Source organism: Chamaea fasciata, unplaced genomic scaffold, assembly GCF_029207755.1.
Source record: "Chamaea fasciata isolate MVZ Bird 193981 ecotype frontalis unplaced genomic scaffold, bChaFas1.0.hap1 SCAF_5, whole genome shotgun sequence".
Classification (NCBI taxonomy): Eukaryota; Metazoa; Chordata; class Aves; order Passeriformes; family Sylviidae; genus Chamaea; species Chamaea fasciata.
Genome location: NW_027094090.1, coordinates 2,632,941 through 2,647,449, shown reverse-complemented (window position 1 = coordinate 2,647,449; position 14,509 = coordinate 2,632,941). Strand labels below are relative to the sequence as shown.

The following is a 14,509-nucleotide window of genomic DNA, read 5'->3' as shown; positions in this document are numbered from 1 at the left end:
CTGTGGAGTTGTAAAGAACTCCCGACTCCTGCTAATAACTGTAAATTCAGGCCTCTGCACGATCCCTAAGCTTGTGCGGCAGCACACAAGGTTCCTATTTCTCCAATTAGTTTCACTTGTACTCTGGTGAATTTTTTTTCACATTTCTCTCCAGCCAAAGCAGAAAGAGGAGACTCCCACTGCACCTTTCTTTTTATGGAACGACAGAGCCGGCGCCCAGATTTCTTGGGGGAAAAGAACAGCTGGCATGAGACTCTGCAGAGAAACACAACTTTTGTCCCTGCAGAGAACTATTCAAATTTGATTTGAGGTACAGCTCTGGTGCTGTATGAAACGGGGAGATCCTGTTTCAGCTCCTCTCTGCCAAGCCCTGAGCTCACAAAAGCCGCTGCTGAGAGGGAGCACAGTCCAGGGGGGCAGGAACAGGGGCTGGGGATGCTGTTCTTGGATGACTACAAGATCAACGATGCCAGCTGGCCCCTGCACAAAGCACAGAGACCCAAGAGACCCCACAAAGCCCTTGCCAACTCCATCCAGGTGGTTCCCAAACTGGCACCCTGAAAGAGAGCGGGATTAGCCTGATAAGGCACCTTAAAGGAGCCCTCCACCTCAAAGATCAAAGGCACGCTGGCTCCAGGGCTCTGGTTACACCTGCCTCCCTTGTGGGCATCCCTCACAAAAGGGTTTGGGCTGGGGGATTTGGTCAGGTGCATTTCACAGCGCTCACCATAAAAAAAAAAACAACAAACCCCAAATAATACAACCTCCAAATACCCTTTTGTCCCCGGCCACAAAGGAGGGAGCCGTGTTTGGCTTGTAATGCAAGGGGACAGAAACGAGACCAAGGAGCAGTGCCAGGTGCTCGGAGAGCACCTCTGAAACACAAGACACCCCGTGCAGCTCAAAGGATTCTCTCCTCCCCTCCACCTCCAGCAGCTGGGAGGGCAAAGCTTCCTCACTGCTGGGGCAGCCCCAGCACCTCCCTGCAGGGCTGGCTCACAAGCAGGTGACATTTCTGCCTCTTGGCAGGACGCTGCTGACCCTCCTGAACCCCTTTATCCACGTCTCACCCTCATCCCAAAAAAAAGCCAGTGGCTTCAAAGAGTTTGGGGTTTCCTGCACCCCTTTATCCACGTCTCACCCTTGATGCCTCAAGAAGGCTGATCTGGAACAGAGGCTGGACAGAGCTAAGAGAATGAAGTAGGTATTTATTAAAAGGCCTTTAGGGTACACCTTGGGCAGGACAAGAGCCTGGCCAGGGCTACACCAAAGACAGACCCAAAATGGTCACAGAATGGATGACCAGTCACAAGGTTTCACACTTTTATAGGTTTTGATCCATTTGCATGTTGGGGTTGATTGTCCAATTACAGCTTCAGGTTATGAAGTTCCACCCTTATTGTTTGCTCTCCTCAGCCCACCCTTGTTTGTGCTTTTGGGCCTGAAAACTTGTAACAATTGTCCTTGATCTCCATCTGGAAAAGGATTTGTCTTGCCTGCCTACTCTGTGAAGAGAGCTGACACTTAATGTGAGGCTCAGAACTGCACCCCTGGGCAGCACAGAACCTGAAAAACATGAAAGCTCAAACTTAAAGCATCACCCTCATCCCCAAAAGAAGCCAGTGGCTTCAAGGAGTTTGGAGTCTCCTTGCAGAGCTTGGGACACTTGACTTCTCTGTCTCAGTAGCAGAGGTGACTTTCTCATCGCTGCTCTTTACTGCTCCTTTTCTCCAGCCAATGCAGACACAACAGGGCCAGCGCTTCTCACTTGTGGTTCTCAGACCCTTCCAGGAAGGGAACAGGCAACAAAAAGCATCAGGGATGAGAAGAAAGCCAGGCCTAGCACTGACATGACTGCCTGAAGGTCAAACACACTCATCCTTTTATTGGCATGAGAACTGACACCAGTTTTATTAAAGCAGTCTGGCCACTGTCTAAATACTGCTGTGGCCACACATGGCCTGGCCAAGCACAGACTGGCTGAAGTGCAGGGAAGCTGAGCGAGCTGATATTCCTTCTCCTGGGCTCTGGACACTGGGTCTGGCCTCCTTTCAGCCGCAACAGGCTTGTGGCATCCGTAGGATCAGCAGAGGTGCTGATGATCCCAAATCCTGCTCCCCCTCAGACGTTCCTGTGTGTGCACACCCCCAGCCTGGCAGCCAGCTCACGGCATTTGTAAGCCCTGTCAGGTCTGTACAGCACAGCAAAGGGGCTGTGGGGAATATTTCTTTTATTTATCAGATTCCATTTCACACCGGTGAACCATAAAATTATAACCACAGCTTTTCCCGGCCTGTTACGGAGCCGTGACATCTGTCTGTCTGTCTCTCTCCTGCCCACACGGGTGCAGCCTGGTGGCAATAATGGATGTCCTGAAGGAGCAATTTCACCTCTGCTTCCCGAGGATTACAGCCTGCCTCCTCCCAAAGCAGCAATCCCTGCCCCTGGTTTATTAACCCAACAGCAGGCGTGGAGAAAAGCCTTCACCCGGCACAGGCAAGAGAGTGGTTTCCTCAGCATTTATGGAGAGCAGGAAATTAGGGATGTGTTATCAAGCCAGATGAGGATCAGGTTCAAATCTCGCCAAAATAACAGGTGAGGAGGAGAGTTTCCTTCCAGCTGCCTGGGATTTTACCTAAGGAGAGCTGTAGATGTCCTGCTTTAACGCCAGGAGTTACAATATCACCCTTTTGGCTCAGGTTTCAGGAAAACACAAGAGTTCATGCCCCTGTTCCTTCATCTCCTCAAGAGGACACACAGATTTTATAGGTGTTTGTCCCAAAAGGAGGTGAAGGGAAAGTGAGGTTTAACACTTATATCACTTCTTGTTTCAGCCATCACTCCCTGAATCAGCAACTCCAAACATCCTCTCCTGTCTGAAGATCTTATTTATACTTTTGGAAACAGAAATAGTCTGGGAAGAAGGGAATAGAAGCCAGGTAGGAGCCCAGCTCAAATCCCTACCTGGCCAGAGACCCACATCTGCAGAATTTATTTAATCTCCAATTCCCTCCATGCAGCCAAAGCATCTCTGAAATGGACACAAACCCCACCCAGGACTATTTCTGCACATTCCTTATGAAGGGAGGTGGGACAAATCTGGAGCAGGCTTTTTTTTTCCCCCCCCTCATATGCACAGCAAGAGTTACATCCTATTTGCAGCTCCCAAGGATGCTGTGAAGCTCCAAGACTGGTGGGATTGCCTGGTGCTAATGGGGGATGTTTAGAAAAGCATGTTCTGAATCCCTGGAAACATTTAGCTCAGCCAGTTTGTTTTCCTAAAAGATATGAAATATTTCTGAGCTGAGGGCTCAGAGCAGACATCTCCCCGAGGAGCTCTGTGACCTGAGTTATGCAGATCGCATTAGACAATCACGCCGGCCTCTTTTAGCTTTCAATCGCGTGAATTTATAAGTAGTCACCAAATAGTTCCAACCATAATTGTCAGCCTGGGCTGAAAAGAGCTTAGCTAGGCACACAGCCTTTATGTGAAGTGAAAAGTTTTTTGTTGTTGTTATTATTATTATTATTATTATTGTTTTTATTGCAGACGGGTTTTGTCTCGCTCAGCTTTAAACTCCATTTTCTCCATCAGGATGCAGATTTCACAAGACAAGTTGCCTGACCTGGTGACCAAGCCTGTAATGGGACTGGGACAGTAATTGCCATATTTGCCAGACAAGGATGAATTGCCTCTTCCAGATGAGCCACACAGACAGCAGAGATGAAGTTTATCATTGCCCTAAATGTGTTTTGTTTTCTGCTGATGCATAAACATCCCAGCAAATAGTTTGCTGTGTTAGGGCTCTCTTTTTCACCTCATTTTCCTGAGGCTTTATATCAGAGGTTTTTGTGGGCTATTGACAGCACAGGCTTTTAAGACAATTCACAGGGAAATAACGACTTAAAGAGTGGTCAGATGTTGGAACAGCCTGCCCAAGAGGGTGGAATCACATCCTTGGAAGTGTTCAAAAAACACCTGGATGTGGCACTTGGGGACATGGCTCAGTGCTGGCCTTGGCAGTGCTGGGTTAATGGCTGGTCTCAATGATCTTGGAGAGGTTTTTTCCACCCTGAATAATTCTGTGATTCTGTGGTAATTCCAGCACCCTCCAATATTAGTGCACGAATCTGAATTCTTTGCTGGTTTGGAATCTCTTACAGATTTAGAGCATTTGGGACACTGGAAGCTCTGGGAAAAAGGAAGATGTTGACTGGGGGTGTAAAAGATATTTACCAAGCAAAGAATAATTAATTCCATTCCTACCTAATTAGAGCAGGTAGCAGGGCTTAAAAAAAGCCCCCAGTCCTCTCCTACTGATTTCATAGAATCACAAAATGGTTTGGGTTGGAAGGGACTTTCAAACTCATCCAGTCCCACTCCCTGCCATGAGCAGGGACACCTTCCACTATTCCATGTTGCTCCAAGCCCTGTCCAGCCTGGCCTTGGACGCTTCCAGGGATCCGGGAACAAACACAGTTTCTCATTTCCTCCAAGCCACTGGTCTGTAGCATCAGTGAGACCATCACTGGTAGTTCCTACAACTCGACCTCATCTGAATCCCTAACTTCAAATTCAGAGTAGCTTATGAAAAATCATCAAAATTGGTTTTTTGGAACATAGACTGAGCAGTTCCCCCCAGATCATGTCTGCAGAAATCATAATCCTTTCATAAAAGAATCTAATTAATTCATTTTCCTACGACTCAAGACAGGTCAGATCTCAGTAAAATTCCATTTCACCAGAACACTTAAGTTATAGTTTAGTATTAACTTCTCCATTTCCTTGGCTTTGTTTGTGGTTTTTAATTTATTTTTTTTCACACAGTTTGTCAAGCAGAAGTTGATGCATGGCCCTCCTTGCAAAGCATAGCTCAGAGACCAATTAGTCAACCCAGGGATGGGCAAACTCCTCCTAACAGAACTGCAGGACTGCCACAAAATGGCAGCTAAACAAAGATCTATCTAGCTTTTAAGAATATTAACCTTTTTTTTTGACACTGCCATCTATCAGAAGGTTTATTCTCTGAGTGACAAGGTGGGAGCAGCCAAAAGCAGAGCTAAAGGCCACCAGCTCCCCCATCATCCCACAGATGGGGAACAAATGCCCAGGGGTGCTTTTAGGCATAAAGACTCACTGAGAAACCATTTTGGCAAAATAGTGGAGATTAAAGCATGATTTAGAAGTACAGTTTATATCAAACGCTTCCTTAATTGCTTAGAAATTGACAGATTTAATAAAAACCTAATATCCAGCCCTCTCTATCTCCTATTTCTGCTGTCAGCTCCAGCGAGATGCTTCATAAAAGGTGAAAGTGTCCTACAAAAACCAGGGCCTTGTATTAGGTATCTGTATTTTCTAACACCTAGAGAATGGTTTATAATCTGAATAATTTAAGTCTTCTAAATGTCTAGGCATTTGTTATTTTTTTAAATTAAAAATCACATTAAAGCATTAAGCTGCAAAATGTTTCATTTTTGGAGGTTTTTGTTTGGTTTTTTTTCCTGCCTTTGCTTGCATGTTGTTTTTAGAATGTTGTCTAGAATGAAAGAATGAGGATTAAAAACATAAATAACCACCTTAGTCCTTGTCCTGGGGAAATTCTCTCCAACAATGGAGAGAATCATTGCCAGGACCCACTGCAGGGGCTGAAATTAAATCTCCAAGGGGAGATGCTGGTTCACAGAATTCAGTCCACCGAGCCCTGACAGATTGCAAGGAGCCGTTTTTAGGCTCAGCACATTAGAGAGGAGGTAAAAAAACTTGTGATTTGCAAGTTGTGCACCTGAACTTAGAAATGCTGAGCTGGTTTCAGAGCAATAAGAATAATCTTTTTCCAAATAAACCTTTCCCCCAGAAAGGAATTAGAGGATCAGGAGTTATGCTGGAAATACCAGTGGTAGCAGTTTATCTGGGATAGCTGGAGGGGTGGGAGGTGAGCAAAACTTGGACCCAAAGCACAGGAGACGAAGGGTCTGAGGCAGAATAATCCTCCAGAAATCATAATTTGGATAAATAAATATGAACCAGCATGAATAAGTCATTAATGAGCAGAAGTTTGGGACATCTCTTTACAGAACCTGTCCCTGCTTGAGGAATCACTGTCCCTCTTACAAGAGATCACTGAAATCCTGGGTTTCACATTCTGAGAGGTAGAAATGCTGAGTGAGGACAATTAATTTTCACCTTTCACAAGAGCAAGAGGTGCTCTTCAAATTGTCCACCAAAAGGAAGGAAATCAAAACCTCTCCTGATTGTTAGACAATTCCCAGGCTTGGTAAACAAAGCTGAATTCCCACAGCACCCTTGAGCTCCTCTGGCTGCTGGATGTTGATAAACTCAGGACAAACCCCACAGATCATTGGGAAAGGAGAAGGATCAGAGTGCAGTTCCGCCTTTAACAAACTTGTTTGCAGTTTTTACCTTTTCTGATTGGTTTTCTCCAGGTCTCTGCAGCCCCTTTTCCTTCATCCAGCAAGACTGGAAATTGGAATCTGCTCAGTGGTGTTTGTGTGGGAGGATCTCACCTGTCTGTGGGAGCTCAGGCTTGGGGAGTTGTTCCCTCATTTTTACAGGTTCAAAACATCAGCCTCAAAAGAGGGGTTTGCTAGAGAAGCTGCTCTACTCTTTTCTCCTCAATTTTTCTTCAGTTAAACTTTAAGGAAAGGCTGAGGATTGCAAATGTGATATTTGGCTAGGAAAGATTCTAGCACGAGGAGCCACCACTCTTCCTCTTGGTTTGAAAAGACCAGTCTATTTAAGGTTCAAACCCATCTGCTGCTCCCCAACTGCAGCCCCATCCCTTTTGTTGCCTGGCTGCCAGCGAGAGGATGCCACTTCCCTTCATCTGGCTCAAACCCGTGGTGTTGCTGATGGTACATCACGGATTATTCCCTAAATCCTGGTTGTGTGACGACGTGACATCTCAACAGAGCTTCCTGCCAATGCTGTGTAAAAAACACTCCCAGCTGAAGCCACCGGCACAGGCAGAGACATTTGCCTGGGGAATCGCTGCTGCCTTGGAAAACAGGGAAAGGGCAGGCAAATAAACCTCCTCCTACACAGCTCCCTCCTCTGATCTTGTCTCTTGCCTGCTGGTGTCCTCAAAATTTAAAGCCAGCTTCCTGCCTCAGGGGTATTGTGTCTTCCTGAATCTAAAAGAATCCAAGATTTGAGTGGCAAAACCTTCAGATTCTGGGGTGTGGGAGACCCACTTCCTTGTCCCTTACCATGGGATCATTAAGGTGGGAAAAGACCTCCAAGACCATCAAATCCAACCTGCAGTCAAAATACCCCTGTACCGACTAAACCACATGGTGAAGTGCCAGATCTGCTCAGTTTTTGAATGTTTCCGCAGATGGTGATTCCACAACTGTCTTTGGCAGCCTGTTCCAATGCTTAATGACTCTTTCAGTGAAGAAATTTTGTCTAATATTTAATGTGAACCTCCCCTGCCACAACTTGAGGCTGTTTTCTCTTGTTGCTGTCACTTGTCTGGGAGAAGAGCCTGACCCACTCACCCCCACCTCACCAAAACCTCCTTCTAGGTGATTGTAGGGTGTAATAAAGTCTCCCCTGAGCATCCTTTTCTCCAGAAAATAACAGGAATTCTTCTTTCTGCCAGCAAGACCCTCAGCACAAAGCCCCACATCTTTTGCTGAAGGTTCCTCATGCCTGAAGGTGAGGACTGAATTAAGTCCCACCTCTCATACTCAGAGTAGAAGCAGAACTACTACTGTGAGTAGGACTTGGGCTGCTCCATCTGCATTTCTAATAAATGGGTTCAGCTGCTGAGTGGACATTAATGACCAGTGTAGGCATGGTTGAAACACATGAACTCCACCAGATTTGGAGGAAACGAGCACACACACGTGAGTGAAGTCTTGAGTAATAACATTTTAGCAGTTCTCAGATGACACAGGAGAACTGCAGAAATGTCAAACCTAACCCCATTATTCAAAAATAGGAGCACGCGATTAGACAAGCAATTATACACCGAGGAGCTTAACATAAATTGTGGGTAAAAATATCAGAAACAATTTTTCAGGATTTAGTGAGGGAAGCACCTTGTAAAGCATAATTGGATTAGAGGAGACAGCCAGCACGGATTTACAAGCAGGAGGTCTTTTGCTTAACTAACTTGTGGGGAGTCCTTTGAAGCTGAAGCATTTACTGCCAAGGTAGGCAAGGGAAATGTAATAGATGTTATGCACTGAGATTCCCCAAAAGCAATTGGAGAAGTTGTACAGTGAGATTATCAGCTAATGGAAGCAGCCGTGCTACAAAAGTGGGCTGGCTTAGAAAAATGGCTCAGAAGCAGAAAACAGCCAGTGTGTGGGCTGGCTTGCCATGTTCCCTCTCAACCTCAAAAGAGAGTGATTTAAGTGCTTGGCCTGGGGAAGAAGGAGGTGGAGGGCTTCAGGCTTGGAGATCTCTTCTGCTTGGATCTCAGAGAGCTCCCAGCCCTTTGCAATGTGCAAATTTCCCAGCAGAGCCCAGTTTATCAGAGCCCAGGATGGGCAGAGGCCTGGGAGATCATTCCTCCTCCAGACAGAGGTACAGTTCAAAGGCAGCACAGGCTGCTCACAGCAGGAAAAACAACTTTCCTTGCCCTGAATGAGTGAGGAAACTGAGGCACGAGCAGGAAAAGGTGCTTGAGCTCACCCAGATCAGTGCTAAAAGGAGCACAGATCCCTTTGGCTCGTGTTGCCCCACAGTACGTCCAAAGCAGAGGATTTTTGTGCACCTGCAGGGTGAGCACAGCCTGTCCTTGCCACAGGAGAGGCCACCCCCACAGGGAAAGAGGAGAGGTTTTGGGAAAGATAGATGCTTCAAGGAGTCATCCATCCCACCCATCCCATCAGTCAGTGGGCAGAGGTGGGGTGGTGGCAGCAGGCACAGAGCCCTGCAGCAGGAGATGCTCTACTCTCAACCCTCAGCTGTAGCCACAGACAAATTCCATGGGGTCACAGAGTGGTTTGGGTTGGAAAGGACCTCAGTGATCATCCAGGTCCACCCCCTGCCATGGGCAGGGACACCTTCCACTGTCCCAGGCTGCTCCAAGCCCTGTCCAACCTGGCCTTGGACACTTCCAGGGATCTAGGGGCAGACACAGCTTCTCTGGGCACCCTGTGCCAGGGCCTCCCCACCCTCCCAGCCAGGAGTTCCCTCCTAACATCAAATGTAAATCTTCTCCTCTTTTAGTTTTAAACCACTTCCTATCAAGGATGTGTCCAGTAAAAAGCCTCTCTCCCTCTTTCTTACAAGCTCCCTTTAAGTACTGAAAAGCCACAAAAGTTTCTGCCCAGAGTCTTCTCTTCTCCAGGCTGGACACCCCCAGCTCTCCCAGCCTGGCTCCAGAGCAGAGCATCTCTCTGCCCTCCTCTGGGCCTGCTCTGAGATCTGTGGATTTCCATCAAGAGGAGGTGAAAGGAGAGGATATGAGTGATGGGATTTATATCACAATCCCCAGAGCTCACCCCAGGAGACAGCTATTCCCCGTGTTCCTTTTCCACACCGTGTCTCAGTAGCAAGCAGCAATATTTTGCTCCCAGATCCAGCTGCTTTTCTTGGCTGCCCTTGGAGCCTCCAGAGCTGATAATGTTGGGATCCAGGTTCTGGGCAGCCCTGCTGCCACCCAACAACAGTGGGATTAGCACATTCCCAGGGACTCTGCAAGGCTTTTATGGGATGCCCTGCAGAGCTCACTCCAGCTCACCCTGCCTCTCTCCTCCTCCAGCACCGTCATCCCCATCACTCCTCCTGGCATCCTCATCCTGTTATTCCCTCTTCCCACTTCCTCCCAAGAACACGACCCACGTTTGTTATGGATCATTGTATTTACAAAGCTTAAGCTGAAAATCAATTTTAATTACCAAAATCTGATTGCTGTATCAATAAATCACAGGGGCCCTCTTGGAGACACGGACAGAAGGTTGCACCTGGGTGTGGAGGGAAGGGGAGATAAAGGCTCATTTTCCCATCAGGCCCCTCCCTGCATTCACTGAACAATATTCATCAGTGTCATTATCTTTTGTATTAATATGCAAAGTGATATAAATGGGACACGAATAAAACTGGAGTAGTTTTTAAGCAAATCATGTTGGCTGAAACTTGGTTTACCAGTCACCTCCTGACCAGAGCTTTTTTAAAAATATATATTTAGGGTAGTTGTGATTACCCATCACCATTTCTACCAGAGTCACACTTACTGGGACGTGTGCTCCTTCAAGGGATTTTCTTCTTTCTATTCCAACATTTTTCAAGACAGGCCCAAAGCTGGGAGAGGAAAGAGGCTGCAGCCCAGAAGTTGGTTGGGATATGGGGTATCCCAAAAGGTACTTGGCTCCATCTCATGATGGATAAACCTTTCTTCAGAAGGAGCCCAAGGCCCACCCACTGCCAAACTTCGGGCACCCTTGGAGAGACCACCACAGCCCAATCAAGTGTAATCTGACAATTTTTTAAGCACCTTCGTGTCCAGATCCACAAAGGGATGTAGAGGGTTGCCATCACTGACATCAGAGAGAAGAAAAAGATTAAATAATCTGAGATCAGCCCACAGAAAAAGCCATGATCACACCAAATCTCCAAGATAGACACAAGCATTTCAGTGCTCTTGTCAACCCCAGACCCTTCTCCTGGACACTTCCCAGCACCTGGGGCTGAGCCCTTTGGGAATCCACATTATCAGAGCCAAACCCTGGGGATTTATGTAAATTTGCGTCTCCTGAGAAAAGCCTAATTAAAAGAAAAGCTTGAGTTTTGTCTTTTTTTTTCCCGACTTTCTGCATCTTCCCTCACAAAATTAGACCAAGTCTGGTAAGGCCAAGTGTGAGGAACACTTGGTGAAAAATTGGGTTAAAAAATTGTCTTCAGAGACCTGTCCAGAAGCACCTGGGAACGGACACACATTGTCTCATCCACCAAAGCTGTTCCCCCTTGGCTCTCAATTCCCCTCTAATGGATACATCAGGCAGGGTACCAGGAAGCAAATAAATAAATTGAATTTAATGGAATGAATGGTAACCCCCACCTTGGACTCCCGTCAGGGCAAAAAACAGGAGAAACAGGAGGAAACAAAAGCAGTTCCAAAAAAGAGAGAGGTGAGAGATGGTGAATTTGAGAAAAGCCCAGAGACTTCCTCCACAATCCTCCTGCATCCTGGATGTGGGAACTGCATCCAAACCTGAGAGAGTCAGACAAAATCAGACTCAGATGGAGAAAACAAAGCTCCTGTGAGGAAAAAGAACTTCCTTGGCAGTCGACAGAGACGCTTCTTGCAGAGATACCTCTTTTATCTTTTATGAGCACCCAGATGATGCTGCCAGAGAAACGGGGTCAGCGAGGGCCAAGCCAGACCTTCCCACCAGAGGTGATAACAGCTCCTGGCTGGATCTCTGGCAGTTTCCTCTAGTGCTAAACCCTCAGGAGTTACTGGGGGTGATAAGTTCCCCCTCACAGCCCATCTCTTCACCTTGCATCTCCCCCTGTTCACCCTGCATGGATGACACACAGCTGAGGTCTTGCTGGATGCAGCTTCCAGGGCCTGCATCCCTTTTTTCTGTAACCTCACAAGGCCATCTAAGTTCTCTGCCATAAAAAGGAGGAAAATTTCGACCAACTGAGCCTCCATTTGGGGCAGGAACACTCCCTGAGTGAATCAGGGTGAGGAAGACAGGGAAAACCCAATCCTCCAGTTGTCCCAATCCAGCAAGGCCCCACTGCAGACAGGCCGGACCACAGGAACAAGGCAGATTTTTGGCAGTGCCTGGTGTTTTTCCAAACGCAACTCTCCTGCCCTTTTTCCACCGTGGGTGGCAGCAGGAGTGCCAGCTGTTGGAAGCCTGTGTGCTTTTCACCCACCCACGGCCCCACGTGTCCTCTCCCAGCGCTCCAGCCTGGTGCACAAGGAGGAATTTTCCGGGAATTTGAGCTGGTTGCAAGGGAGGATGACTCTGCTCTTCCACAGATGGTCCCTGTAGCCATGGTCTCCCTTCCAGAGTGGATTTCGGTGCTCTGGGCCCTTCCCAGATGCTAATATTAGCCAGGCACTCCATTCCCATGCTTACCATGGAAGTTTTACTGGAGGCACCTGCAGGAAAGAGGCCAAGGGTTTGCTGGATGATTGAAAAGAGCTTTGGGCCTGAAATAGGAGTTCTCAAACCCTCCTCCCATACACTCAAAGTTAGGAGGGAGAGGAATTTTCTCTTTTATCTTCCTAACAACCCTAAAGCCTAACCAGGGACCAGCGGGTGGAATAATGGCTCTTCTGCTCTGTGTTTGAGGACTTATAGACGAGCACTTGGGGACACTGTTTAGTGGCGGCCTTGGCAATGCTTTGTTAATGGTTGCACTTGATGATCTTGGAGGTCTTGTCCAACCCAAGCAGTTCTTTGATTCTGTAGAAAAAGAAATCTAAGGATTTTCTGGTTTTGGTTGTTTTGGTTTGTTTCTTTTTTCTGGTTTGGGTTTGTTTGGGTTTTTTTCACTTTAATAAATTTACACAGAGACACAGAATTTTTTTTCTTCCTGAGAAAACAGAGAACAAGAGTAAGAAGTGACACAGTTTGGTCTCATTGTCTTCCCCGAACAATGAGTGTCAAGTTTTTTCTGTAAATAAAAGACAGATATTAAGAGGGAAATGAATGCATTCAAGAAAAATTCTGAATGAGGTAAAAAGTAAAAGGCACAATTGTCTCTGTGACCAAAAATATATGTCTTTGTTGGTGCCTCTACAGCCTCTTTTTGCATTTGGATGCTGGTTTCTTGCATATGTAACTCATCACTCAGCAACTGCCTCCACAGCACATACATGTGTTTTATTTTACATATTTTTTCAAGTGGCTGAACATTTGACCCAAAGATTCCTTATGAAGACAGGGCAGTTTTTTGTTGGTTGGGTTTTCAGGTTTTTTAATGATAAGGATGCAAGGAAAAAAAAAATAAAAAAAAGAAAGGGGAAAACAAAAGTTAGACTCTTCCATCTTGCTGTGTGAGGTTATCGTGACACGGGACAAGTCAGAATAATCATCCTTGCAGGAATGGCATCCAAATGATGAGATTCCAATGAATTGCTTCTTTCCTCTCTGCTTTTGCCAAAGTTTCAAGAGCTCAGTTCCCATTTTGGTTTCCTGCTTCAGCTGAAGGATATATCCTTGCTACTTGGCAGGGAAATTTTACCTGTGGATGGTGGTTTTGATCATATCTAGACATTTTTCTGGTTATCAGCATGGAGATTGTTTATTATCCAAACATGTAGAATGGTGTCAGTAAAGCCCCCTCTGCAGAAACCTTAAAACTCATTAAGGATAGCTTGATGTGAGATGCCAAAATCTCTTAAATGCTATCCCTCCTCTTCAGGATGGCTTTGGATTTGGAATTTAAACCTCACTTGAGCTGGCTTTCAAGACAGGAGTTTTGCTGGCCTTCATGTAGGTGTTTTCTAGCCCAAAGTGGACACTTTGATGTGTCCCCTTGGTGAAGACATTAAAAAGACCTGAGCCCCTCTTACCCTTCGCTCTGTTTCAAAGAGCAATTCATTCAGGGAAGCCCCTGGTTTGATTTGGGATTTTTCTTTTTTTCTTTTTTTTTTTTTTCTTTTTTTTTTGTTAGGGGATTGCCACAGTCAACTCCCACCTTGCAGGACTGAAGTCGTCTCAGATCCTGTGGGTATTCTTGGGAAATAGGGATCACGAGGCTGAGCTGTCTTGGCTCACACCCAAAGAGAAGATCCTGTCAAACATCTTGCTCTGGTGCCTTGTACACCCAAATCTGGGTGGGATGCACCAGGAAGTTAATTCTGCATTTTTGCACTCATTTATCCCCCTCTGCCCACTCACTTCTGCTGTCACTGACAAGCAGGGGAGAAAACACTGAGCTGCAATCTCTAGTGCAGGGACAGAGGGGAGATCAACGAGATGTAACACTGTGGTCCCAGCCAGAAAACCACATCCAGTGTGACACTGCACACAATTCCAGCCATCTCCTCCTTGTCCTGGCTCCATTTCAGTGATGGGTCAGTTAATTTTTCCTCCTGGCCATGAGCAAAAGCAAGGCCCATGCACGGCTACAGATCTGATTTGGCAAAGTCTTCTTAAAAGAAACAATTCCTGGAGCCGTATGGGCTCCTAGAGAACACTCAGGCTTGTCTGACAGCTGATGCTGTTTTATGCACTCAGCTACCCTTTCATTCACCAGAAATGTATTGCATTAAGATTTATTAAATTACATTTATTAAATTAAGAAATAAACTTGAGGCGAGCTGCCTCCATTTGCATAATGGGAGGCTGTGCAGCAGATGGGGAATGGGGACCGTGGGCAGGCAGGAGCCTGCAAGTTTAGGAGATGAATATCCTCCAGAACATTCTCCCAGTTGCCTCTGAATGGAAAATAACCACAATTTCCACGGACTGGGTGGTGACAGCAGGGTCAGTGGCAGGGGACAGTGAGCAAACTCCTGGACCCCAGCTGGCTGGGACAACCTTATCTATTCAGCTTGTTCATCTG

At 46.5% G+C, this 14,509-nt stretch overlaps 1 protein-coding gene across 1 annotated transcript in view; it reads right to left on the bottom strand.

Annotated features, from left to right (window-relative positions):
• Window positions 1-14,509, bottom strand: part of PLXNA4 (plexin A4) — a 420,747-nt gene that overhangs the window by 172,979 nt on the left and 233,259 nt on the right. The window lies entirely within an intron of this gene.